At 39.9% G+C, this 11,200-nt stretch overlaps 1 long non-coding RNA gene across 5 annotated transcripts; it reads right to left on the bottom strand.

Moving 5' to 3' along the window:
- Nucleotides 1,758–8,709, bottom strand: LOC8069907. Of its 5 annotated transcripts, none has more exons than XR_002454793.1 (15): nucleotides 8,444–8,709; nucleotides 8,003–8,165; nucleotides 7,417–7,614; nucleotides 7,141–7,332; nucleotides 6,884–7,045; nucleotides 6,624–6,796; nucleotides 6,068–6,553; nucleotides 5,005–5,952; nucleotides 4,658–4,903; nucleotides 3,942–4,570; nucleotides 3,771–3,846; nucleotides 3,423–3,688; nucleotides 3,133–3,319; nucleotides 2,998–3,048; nucleotides 1,758–2,079 (listed from the first exon to the last, which is right to left on the bottom strand). It is a non-coding gene; the product is annotated as an uncharacterized LOC8069907 (long non-coding RNA). The 5 variants fall into 5 exon arrangements; XR_002454790.1 differs by lacking the exon at nucleotides 1,758–2,079 and having other exon boundaries at nucleotides 2,867–3,048; nucleotides 3,942–4,075; nucleotides 4,162–4,570; XR_002454789.1 differs by lacking the exon at nucleotides 1,758–2,079 and having other exon boundaries at nucleotides 2,867–3,048.

The following is an 11,200-nucleotide window of genomic DNA, read 5'->3' as shown; positions in this document are numbered from 1 at the left end:
TCCGCATTGGATGATGAACCTGTTGACATGCTCCATGGTTGATGTATCATCCTGCCCTGAAAACTTAGTAAAATCCGGCACTTTGTACCGATTTGGAAGCGGGATTAAATCATATGCGGGAGGATACGGTGTCCGATAAGAGTAAGTATTGACTTTGGGTTTTATCCCAAATTGGTCTCTCATTACTTCAGCAATCTTATCGGCCCAATAAGCATCGGCATCTTGCCGATGAGGCGGTTGCGGATCCGGCACCTGCTGGTAAGCTTCCACGTGTCTGTGCGGTGCACGATCTGCATGGAATATCGGGTTAACCACTTGGCCACCTATCTCCTGACCACCAAACTATTGTCCGCCGATCTGCTGCCCAAGATTCATCAGCTGGTTGGGCAACCCTTGGTTCTGGAATCCGGGTTAGATCTGGTCTTGTTGAAACCCGGTAACCTGATGATTTTGTTGGAGCATTTGCGGAAAGACTTGCTGCCCAAGCCCTCCACTATTAGCATTCATCGGCATAGGCCCTGCCGATGACTTGTAATTGGGTATCATCATTGAATTGATATACCCTGGCTGAGTCATAAACCTCTGTTGCATCAGCATTGAGTCTGCCGATGCGTTCGGCATCTGGAACGTTGGAGCTTGAGAATTCCCAGTGTAAGGTCTGGCAGCAGTAGTTGTAGTATACTGGGGACTCTGGTTCATCGGCATATTTGGAGGTGCCGATGCCATGGGAGCCTTGCCTCTCATATCAGCTGTCTGAGATGTGCCAGATGTCTTCAACTCGGGGGCATACCATAACCCCACCAATTAGGAGGAGGAACCGATCCCGACATTGCCGATGCCAATAGATCTGTAGCAAGCTTGATCTGCCCGTCTGAAGTTGGTGGATTAGTCGTCATCGGCGTAGATTGTGCATTAGTGACTCCTAACGTGCTTGGAGGAATGGTAGTTTGTGTGCCCGCAGCGGCTGTAGCAGCCGACGGAGCTGTGACCACCGGTGATCCTGGCTGATGATGAGAAGGACCCACATAATCTGGTGGCAACTGTCCTTCTTTGAAAGTTCTAGCCACGACATTGAAAACCGTATTGGATAGCACGCCAGCTTGATTGATGAGAGCACGGTTAATAGCACTATCAACCATATCTTGGAGTTTACCAGGATTGGCTTCAAAAGTAACCTGCCGAGGCATCGGCAGTGCTTCCTTCTGGATCACTTCGCCGCTCCTGTTGATACTGAAGGACCTCAAACATTGCTGCTTGTAATCCTCCATGGCTTTTGCAATAGCTTGCTTCTGCTCATCTTTGAGATTGGCTTCCATCACAGGGATGACATTCTCCTGATCAAACTCAGTAGTCGACATGTCGATCTTGATCTTGAATCTAGTCCCACCGGGCGTGCCAAAAGATGTGTTGATGCAAAAGTTGATCTGCAAACACAAAGGGCTAATACCCGATTTAAACGTTAAGGCGTGCCAGCCGATTTGACCTTACTATCGGCAAAGGTGATAACTCGAATACTTTGGTCCCGACAACAGCGATGCGCCCGGATGCCACGGCCAAGAGGTATTCACGCGGAACTTGAGAATACGCCGAGCTTAAGTCGACGAACTCCTAAGAACTCATAATGAAAAAGGAAAATATGACGAAGTCGTCGAAAAAGTAGATGCTGGAATATGAGTAGAAATTTGTGTTTGATTGATTGATTCCCAGATTACAAAGCCCTAGGGTCTATATTTATACCCTGCTCAAAGAGCTACAACCAGACACGACTAGAATTTGAATTCCATATTTAAACAGAATCCGTGTACAAAACGATTTAAATAATTAAGGAAAACATAGACCTATCCTGCCGCGACAGCTGAGACACCACCACGGATCAATTGGCGACTTCCAAGTCTTCCTTCCACGTCATCGACAGACTCCCCATCGGCAACGATTAATACTGGCCATCGGCATAAACACATCACCATCCACGGACTTAGCCATATTCAGCTGTCTTCTCATCGGCAACCGCCCTCATCGGCAACCCTTCTGCAGACCAGTAACCATTATTCTGTCTTGCCGATCCACACTCTACCGATCCTGGATACGTGTCCAAAAACGTTGTCAACACTAATGTTTATACAATTGTATTTGAGTCTATATATAATTTGGAAATAGTTTTGTACATAAAAATGTGTAGTATTGTTATTTCTAATATTATAACCATCTAAGTTGTATTCTGTCTAACTTCTTAATCATGTATTGGAGATCTTCAGAGATGTTGTCAAAACATTTATTTCTACGACTCATCAAAACGTCTGCCAAGAATTCCATCATCAGTGAAGTTGAGAGCTGTGCATGGTATAGATAATTAATAAGTTATTATTTTTCTATGTAGTGTACAATATATAGCAAGATATTATATATGCTTACGGTGTTGATCGGTGGTAATCTTTCGCTGTCCCACAACTTCATGAAATTGTATACAAGAAAGCCTCCCAGTTTTCTTGACACGATAAGTTGTTTATTCAATATACATAAATAAAATAACTATTTTTTTATTTAATAGGTGACATGTATTACAAGAGATTACCGTATTTATTATGTGTAGCCTTTGTTACACATGTAGGGTATTCTTTCTTCCAATTATAAATATTACCGTTCTATTTAAAATTTGATAGCCCCATGGCGAGACTGATCATTCTAGCAATAGTGTGAAATATAGGTATATATACCATTCTTTGATCATAACCCTTGAAACATGCACCATCTTTAAGGGGGTCCATAATGTACACGGTTTTGTTTTCCATGTCCATTATGAATAAAGTGTACAGTCCACTTTGATAATATGATAGTAGAATCTAAAAACAAACATAAAGAATATAAGTGCTAAACAAAATAAATTAATTTTGTATAGTAGTATATATATATAACATAACTTATGTTGTTACAATCTTTAATTTTCTACTCCATGTCCAGCCAACACTCTAGTACTTTTCTTAATTTCCCGTGGTATACCTTGTCGATTATGCCACAACATCGCGGATCTCGTCCAGACCGAGTTATTTCCTGACATTTGTGCAAATATCTTTTTAATTAATTATATAATTGTTGTAAGCCTTTGATAAACAATAAATTTATATATCAACTTACAGCAAACTTGAGGTCCATGAAGTGATACTTTTGTTTCTTCGGCACCATATGTTGGTTGCACGCAGCCATCCAAATAGTCATATTTAAGCATTCATGATCCATCTCTAGATCCTCATCTAAGATATTTTTAATCTTGCTAAGATTCAAAGAAATCAGGTATGGGTGTGTACTTCGTACCCACTCTTTGCTATAAAACAAGGTTATAAAATAAATTACTTTTTATAGGAATTATAGAATGGATAACTAAAATTTCTAAATTAGAACAAACAATTTTCTATAGAATGACTTACTGAGACAAAGTTTCATCAGTGCCGATGAAATGGATGTTTGTGCATATTGCGTTCAATATGTGTTTCCTACTTTTCTACTTTATTGTACGTGTCAACTTAATTTCACCTGACATTATAATATCCAACTCATCAAGCTCTGTGACATCACCATCTACGTCATTGTGGGTCTCATACTGTTGCCCATCATCTGGTAGCCCTCTTGCTTTATTTAACGCGGAGTTATACAAGATTGCAGAGAGTTTGAACCTGAAGTTACTTATATCTTCCTGAAAATTTGAGCAAGTTTTGATATATATTAACCAATTCAATAGAAATGATTAATCTAGAAATAAATTCTCATAGAATTACCTGGGTGACGTGGCCAGATAAAGTAACTCTGGTCCAATATTCCATATAATTAATCAGCCATAAACCACAACTACAGCTGTGCATATTCCAAAAAATAAATGAAATATGAGTTATAGAGGTACTGTTGCTGGTTAGGCAATAGCATATACAAGATATGGAAAGATAGTTTACCCATATGTTTGCAGTTTTTCGGTGATCTTATGTTTAATCTCCCAAGATGACACTTCAATACCTTGTAGCCATTTAGTTTGGTCCAGTAATTTAGATTTCAGTGCATGCTTTATTAGTCTTTCCATTCCTATTAACTAGAATGACCGAGACACCAAGATTAACTAAGAAAGAGATACTGAAGAATTTTAAAGAAGTTTGTATAAAAATTATTAAGTTGTACCGTATATCTAAGATCTATCCAATTTGTCATATTTTGTCCGAAGGAATCCAAAACATGTATTTCACCTTCTTTTGCATTCACGACCGCCAAGTACCAGTGAAACTTTTCAATGTTGATAGAAAGGAAGACCAGGTAATAGAGATTTATCTAAATTATTTCCTTACATTTAAAAGTATATAAAATTAGCATATACCAAATCTTATTGTCAAGCTTACCATATCAGCATTTAAATAATTTTGTACCCTTATTTCAACCACGTCCTCTTTTGTCCAGGTCTTTTCGTTTCATCTTCCTCTCCCTCGTCTCGTAATATTTGAGAGAACCATGTATTCTCCAAATAAACATCTCCATATTCTCTATGAAGTAGGTGTTCTTCGTGACGCATCAATTGGATATAAAGACTCATGACCTGTAAGTTTCTATATTGTCATTAAAAAAATGGCAAATATTTCCTATGGACATTAGTTATTGCTGAAGCAACCGTTAAAATGCTTACCGCACCATTGACTTCCTCATTCCCAACAAAAAGACAATCCATATCATCTCTTTCTCCCCAGCAATCATCGATTTTAACAAGTAAATGCTTTTTACTTTTCCCTTTCATATATTCAATTACCTCAACATCTTGTTGCGTACACACATAATCTGCTGAATTGTGCTGCATCCGCAACTCCACATAGCCACTCACCTTATTGTACGTCATTGTCGCCTTCTTCTACTTGATTTTCGTTCATATTATCATCTGCAAAATAGATTAATTATTAGATCATGTTATAATATAGTATTATAGTAGCGATTTATTAGTACGTGTATTGTAGCAAAAATAATATTAGGAGATAAAACCTTGATAACCACCGTTAGTCCTGTCATCCATGTAATTAACATTAGTAGAAGTCGGGGTTGGTGATGAATGAGTAACTGGATCCCCACTGTATGGCATAAACTTGTTCCATCCTGTTTCCCCTCGTGGGTTATATAAAGGATAAGCTATTGGGTCATAACAACCATGGTACGCTCGGATATATTGTGGACGACGATCGGTCCTTCTATATACAACCACACTCCTATCAAAACATCTCTGTGAATCATTCCCTTCCATCCAGATAGCTGCAACTTGGGAGGCTGTACGGGCATTGTACCTTCTTTGATCATGCGTGATATTTGTATTGAGTTCAATCCGATAGTCATCCATGTTTGGAAAATCACAATTTCTCCTAAACGTATGAACATATGGGTTATACCTCAAAATTGCAAGGATATTCTGGATGAGGTTGATATCAAGATCAGGGGACCTTTTGACTCTGTGACAAGGCCTCATCTTCTGTATCATAAAAGTAGAGCTGTAGATGTCGAGCACCTTGGTCACCTGGCACCAGGTGGTCTAGACTGTGGTACAAACCGCCATGAACTTGGAATGTATAAATACAGGTCCCAACTGGACTATTATATCTGCGGTCAAGGGTAACCCCTAGACTTGCAAAGGCAAAATGTGAGTTGAGATAGCGTATACGTTTCCTGAAATATTTTGCGTCATCATGTACTTGACTTGTGAATAACCTTTTCATCTCTTCAGAAACCTCTAGAATATGTATTTGTACTTTTCCTTTTCTACAACAAAATCGGGTGTCTCATACTGAAACCTCATCGCACCACAGTAATTGCAGTCAGGGACATTTCTCAATATATGTCTTTGTGGCAGGTTCAGGTAGATAAATTCATATGCATCATCATCTGTCACATTATTTGCAGCTAGACCATCCGGAAGCACACGATATGACTCATATCCATGACCTATGTGCAAGAAATTGTAGTAACCATATTAATTTAATATATAACCATGCTCTTTGAGAATACCTATTTATTTAAGCTGGATTTGTAACATGACATATAAATCTCATCATATTACCTTGTGCAGGTTGTTGATTGACTCTATCATCATTTAAGTTTTCATCGTGCAATCCATGGTCGCCTCCCATGGCATCTTCTAACAATCCCAACCATCATTTGTTGGTTCAAATAGTTCACGGTCAAATTCACCTTCATTGGTTGTGACATCTACATGGTTGCGGCGCCGCTCAGGTAAATGAACTTCTACAAATTTTAATAATAAGTACAATAGCATGTATCTAAATACCTTTTTTATTAAACTTCTGAAAATATTTTTAAAATAAGTACATTAACATATTTCTAATTGGCTTATTTTTTTATCTAAATTAGCATGAGTTGTTGTGCTTGCCTGAATCAACGGGTGTAGGCAATGTTCGAGAAAGGACCGTACGTGGGCGTCTAGCTCGTGGCACATAATTATTATTTCTATGAAGCCAATCTGTGGGATCTTCTGACTCCTCATTTTCCAATATAGTTGATAATCCTATTCCAAAACTCACACAACCTACAAATAGACAACGGTTCATGATATATTACATGGTTGATGAAATGCATAAATTAAAGATATTACTCACTTGCACGTGAGGATGCTGGCACTATTTGAGACACATCAGAGGTGGTGGTAATATTTTGCATTGCAACCTTCCTACGCGCTCGATATTCATGTTGTTTTCTATTAATCTCTTCCCTTTGTTGATCAGTCATATCAGCTCTTCGTTTCCGTTGTCGTGCATTCTTTTCTTCCCTCCTAGTATCAGAATTGTCTTCAGGCATCGTTTGTAGGGCCAAGTATACCTGTATGTTACTTTTGCATAATAACAAACTTGAAGTATACCTGGGACATCATTGTCGTTGACTTCAGATTGTGCACTGCCTCTTGTAGTCGATGTGCCAACGCCAACATGGCTCTGATTCCCATCTGCATCTGTTTGGATATTGTTGTTGCCCAAAATAATTGGTGTGTTTTCATCACATGGGTCAGCATTCTCGTCAATATCTAATATTGGTGGGTTGCACACAAAGGATGAGCATTTGTTAGGATAAATTATTAGAGTTAATGGTGTAAATGGAAATAACAAAGAGATTAATTACCCATCGATAATGAAGTTAATGACATTGTTTCAGTCAAAGTAGCGGAAGTGCTACTATTTTGGGTTGCGGCCTTCTTACGCTGTCGATATTCACGTTGTTTCCTATTAATCTCTTCCCTTTGTTCGATGGACATATCAGCTCGATGTTTCCGTTGCTGTATATTCCTTTGATCCCTCTTCCGCGAGGCCTCATCTAAAGTGGGCATTTGGATGACACCTTTACTCCATTAGTATGACATTGCGTTAAGAGCAGCATACGAAAATATTATAAGCATACCTGTGACGTTGGTGATATCGCTTAACGGTTCGCGTGTATCTCTCGGCGTAGACATTTCACTCTGCGCTCGGCATATATATCTTGACATAGACATATCGCTTTGTGGTCCACGTGGATCTCTCGGCGTAGACATATTGCTATGTGTTCCACGTGGATCTCTTGGCATAGACATATCAGCTTAGTTGGACATGGAGTTTTCTGCTCAAATAATTTAGGTTTAGAAAACACTAAAAAATCATATAACAATATCTCTACTATATGCAGCTGTTCATAGGCAGGGATGAACTCTAGATCAGTTTTTTTTCCAGCGATGAAAAAGAGAGTGTATAATTAAGTCAGGGTTGAATTCAATCGTTTAGCACAAGGTGCTAATATACATGTAGAAAGTCATATGTAATAGTCATCAGAGAAAGCAGCTTTACTAATACAAACCTAAGCCTTTTGTGCAAGAAAAGAAAAGAAAATAGTTACAGATGAAGGCAGTTGATTCATACTTGCATGCACATGATTTTTCTTTTACAATTAGAAAGCAAATTGTTAGACAAGGATGGATCATTCTTCAGGTAATTATCATGAGTTATGTTACCTCTGCTTGCTTGTCCGCTGGGCGCAGGATGAAACGACCTCATGCAGAGAGGACGTGCTGAAGGCGAGCTGTGGCTGGATGTCGAGTCCTGCCGTGAAGAGACAGTCGAGGTGCTTGCTCCCGCTGGGATCAGAATTATGTATGGGTACATGCTAACAGAAATCTGCACAATTCATGTCCAGGGTGCACGCATCATGCTAATGGGAATATGCACAAATCATACTAACAGGAATATGCATAAATCATGCTAACGGGAATCATCGAGCGACATGCTAACGGGAATCAACGAGCGGCGGTACATATGCACAAATCATGCTAACATAAATCATGCTAACAGGAATATGCAGAAATCATGCTAACAGAATCATCGAGCAGCATGCTAACGGGAATCATCGAGCGGCCATACGATGCATGCTAACAGGAATCATCGAGCGGCCGTACGATGGATACGGTCGTGGACACAGGCGGCCTCGCATGTCCTGGCGTCGCTCCCGTCGTTGATGCAGGCAGCCTCGCAAGTCTCGGTCCTGGGTGCCCTTCCCATCATTCCTACTTGGTCAAGCAGATCTGGCAGTAGGCGCGGCAGCAGGAGGAGGAGGCCGAAGATCGGGTGACGACAGGCCAGAGATCCAATCAACGATGGTTCTATTTCCTTTTCTCATAGATTTGATCGTAGATGACTCGGAGGCGCGTTGAAGCTCGGCGTTGAGGCCTGCAACCGTTCGTGGCCGCACGATTGGGTGGAAGCCTGGCAGAGATATTCCGTAGCCCTTGACTTTTCTTGCACAACAAGAATAAAAATATTTTTGTGCCTCCACAATAATTTATAAATATGGGTTGTCACACACCATAAATATTATTTATATGGGGCTTTTGATTATTATAATGTTATGAATAAATATGACTAATGCAAGAATTAAATATGCAAGAATTTAAATGATGTGGATAAATATCGATTTACCTCCCGGCGAGGGTTTGAGATTTTTAGGTCCCCCAAGCTGGACCTCCAAATCTTCTAAACTTCTGAATTACCTTCCTCCGAAGATGGTGTCTCCAGTGGTTCTTCTTCATGAACTTCCTTCACTGTAGAGTCTCTCTCTAGTCTGGGCTTGAATGTGAAGTGTTCTTCTTGTCCGTTTATGCTGAACTTGATTTCTCCTTTTCCGACATCAATGTGGGCGTTGGCGGTGCTTAGAAATGGCCTTCCGAGGATGATGGACACTCTTGAGTCGGGACTCATGTCTAGTACCACGAAGTCTACTGGCACAAGGAAATCTCTTATCTTGACTGGGATGTTTTCAGCGATGCCCATCGAGTGTCGAACTGATTGATCTGCTAGTTGTAAGTACATTGATGTTGGTTCTAGGGTTGCATGTTCAAGCTTCTTGTAGACTGATGTTGGCATCACACTGTCGCTTGCTCCGAGATCACAAAGTGCATTATTGAAGTGTTGGTTTCCGATCGAGCAATCAATGGTGGGACATCCTGGATCCTTTTTCTTCTTTGGTGGTTTGTTGAGGATGGCCGCACTACATTCTTCTGTCAGCTTGATCACCTCAGTGGTGGGCAGGGGTCTCTTCTTGTTAAGAATATCTCTAATGTACTTTGCATATGTGGGTACCTGTATGGCATCAAGTAGAGGTATGTTGACATATAACTTTTGAATGACCTCTACAAACTTACCAAATTGCTCATCCGACTGTAGTCCTCTGTTTCTTCTAGGAAATGGCAAATAGTTCGTGTCGTGAAAATCTTTCCTCATTTCTCCAGTACTTGGTGGTTGTAGCAGATCTTCTGCTTCAACAGGGCTTTCTTCTTCTATCACTGCTGGTTGCACTGGTGCTGATGTTCTTTGCTTCTATTTTGGATACGGGGGATCCTTGGTGGCTTTCTCTCCTCTAGTAGTTATGTTCTTTACCTGCTCAATGTTAGTGGCAACAGGAAATACAACAGCTAGCTTTGCTAATTTAAGCTCTACCTTTTTATTAAGAGTGTTTTGCTCATCAAAGGCAGTTAATAGAAATTCCATTTTATTGTGTATATCTTTCAGAGATGATTCATTTGTATCTAGCCTTTGTTTGACTTCATCATTAGTTTTATTTTGTTGCGCAATTATCTCTTTTAATGAAAGTTGCTTGAAAGTATTACCTGAATTCAAACCTTTGCTATTGGGTTGACTCGAAGTAGGTTGATATTTGTATGCTGTCTCAATGGCCCTTTGATCTTCCTTGAACTTGGCCCTCTAGTCAATCCAATGGAGCAAATTTTCCAACTTAGTTGATAGTGCACTTACTTCTTCGGGTATTTCTTCAGTTTGATGACATTGTCGAGCTTTGTCTTGGAACCAACTTTGGTTTTCGGCTATCTTATCCAAAAGTGTTTCTGCTTTTCCAATTGTAAGCTCCAAAAATGATCCCTTAGCAGATGCATCTAGGCACTCACAAGCCTTCTGGGTTAATCCATGGTAGAAGGTCTACATAAGTAACCATCTGACCATTCCATGGTCAGGACAATCTGATATGTATCCTTGAAAATGCTCCCATGCTTCTGGAGTGGTTTTTGTCTTATACTGTTGGAAACTGACAATATTTTCTCTTAAGGCAGCTATTTACCTATAGGGAAAAACTTTGCTAGAAAGGTATCTGACAAATTCGTCTAGTTGTTGATGTTATCTTGATGGGTGTAGAACCACTTCTTCGCTTTCCCTTCTAGCGAGAATGGGAAAAGGCGAAGCAGTATGATGTCTTTGTTAACTCCGTTGATGCTAATTGTGCTTCCAATCTCTAAGAAATTCTGCAAGTGTGTACTAGCATCTTCATGTGCCTTTCCACTGAATTGTGTAGCTTGCACCAAGTTGATGAGGCTTGACTTGAGCTCGAACTCGGGTGCTCCTTCTTCTACTTCAAATCTTGGACCAGTTGGAATGTTCTCAAGACTTGGAGCAGAGAATTCTTGCAAGGTCTTTTGTGCCATAGCTTCAGCAATTAGTAGCTAGCTTCTTCTTTCTTGATTGCTTTGGTTGTGATGGTGAAGAGTTAATGTACCAAAGTCAATCCTGATATACCCTGTATAAAAATATAAACATAGAAAAACAACAGGGTGAACCTGCTAAAGTAGAGGTGCCTTGTTATGATTTCTCATTTAGTAAATGTTTATGCAATTATTTCTCCATAGTCTAGTCTAATATTTTTATGTGAA

Source organism: Sorghum bicolor, chromosome 7 (assembly GCF_000003195.3).
Source record: "Sorghum bicolor cultivar BTx623 chromosome 7, Sorghum_bicolor_NCBIv3, whole genome shotgun sequence".
Lineage (NCBI taxonomy): Eukaryota > Viridiplantae > Streptophyta > Magnoliopsida > Poales > Poaceae > Sorghum > Sorghum bicolor.
The sequence above is the reverse complement of the archived record's forward strand: the minus strand, read 5'-3'. Positions and strand labels throughout refer to the sequence as shown.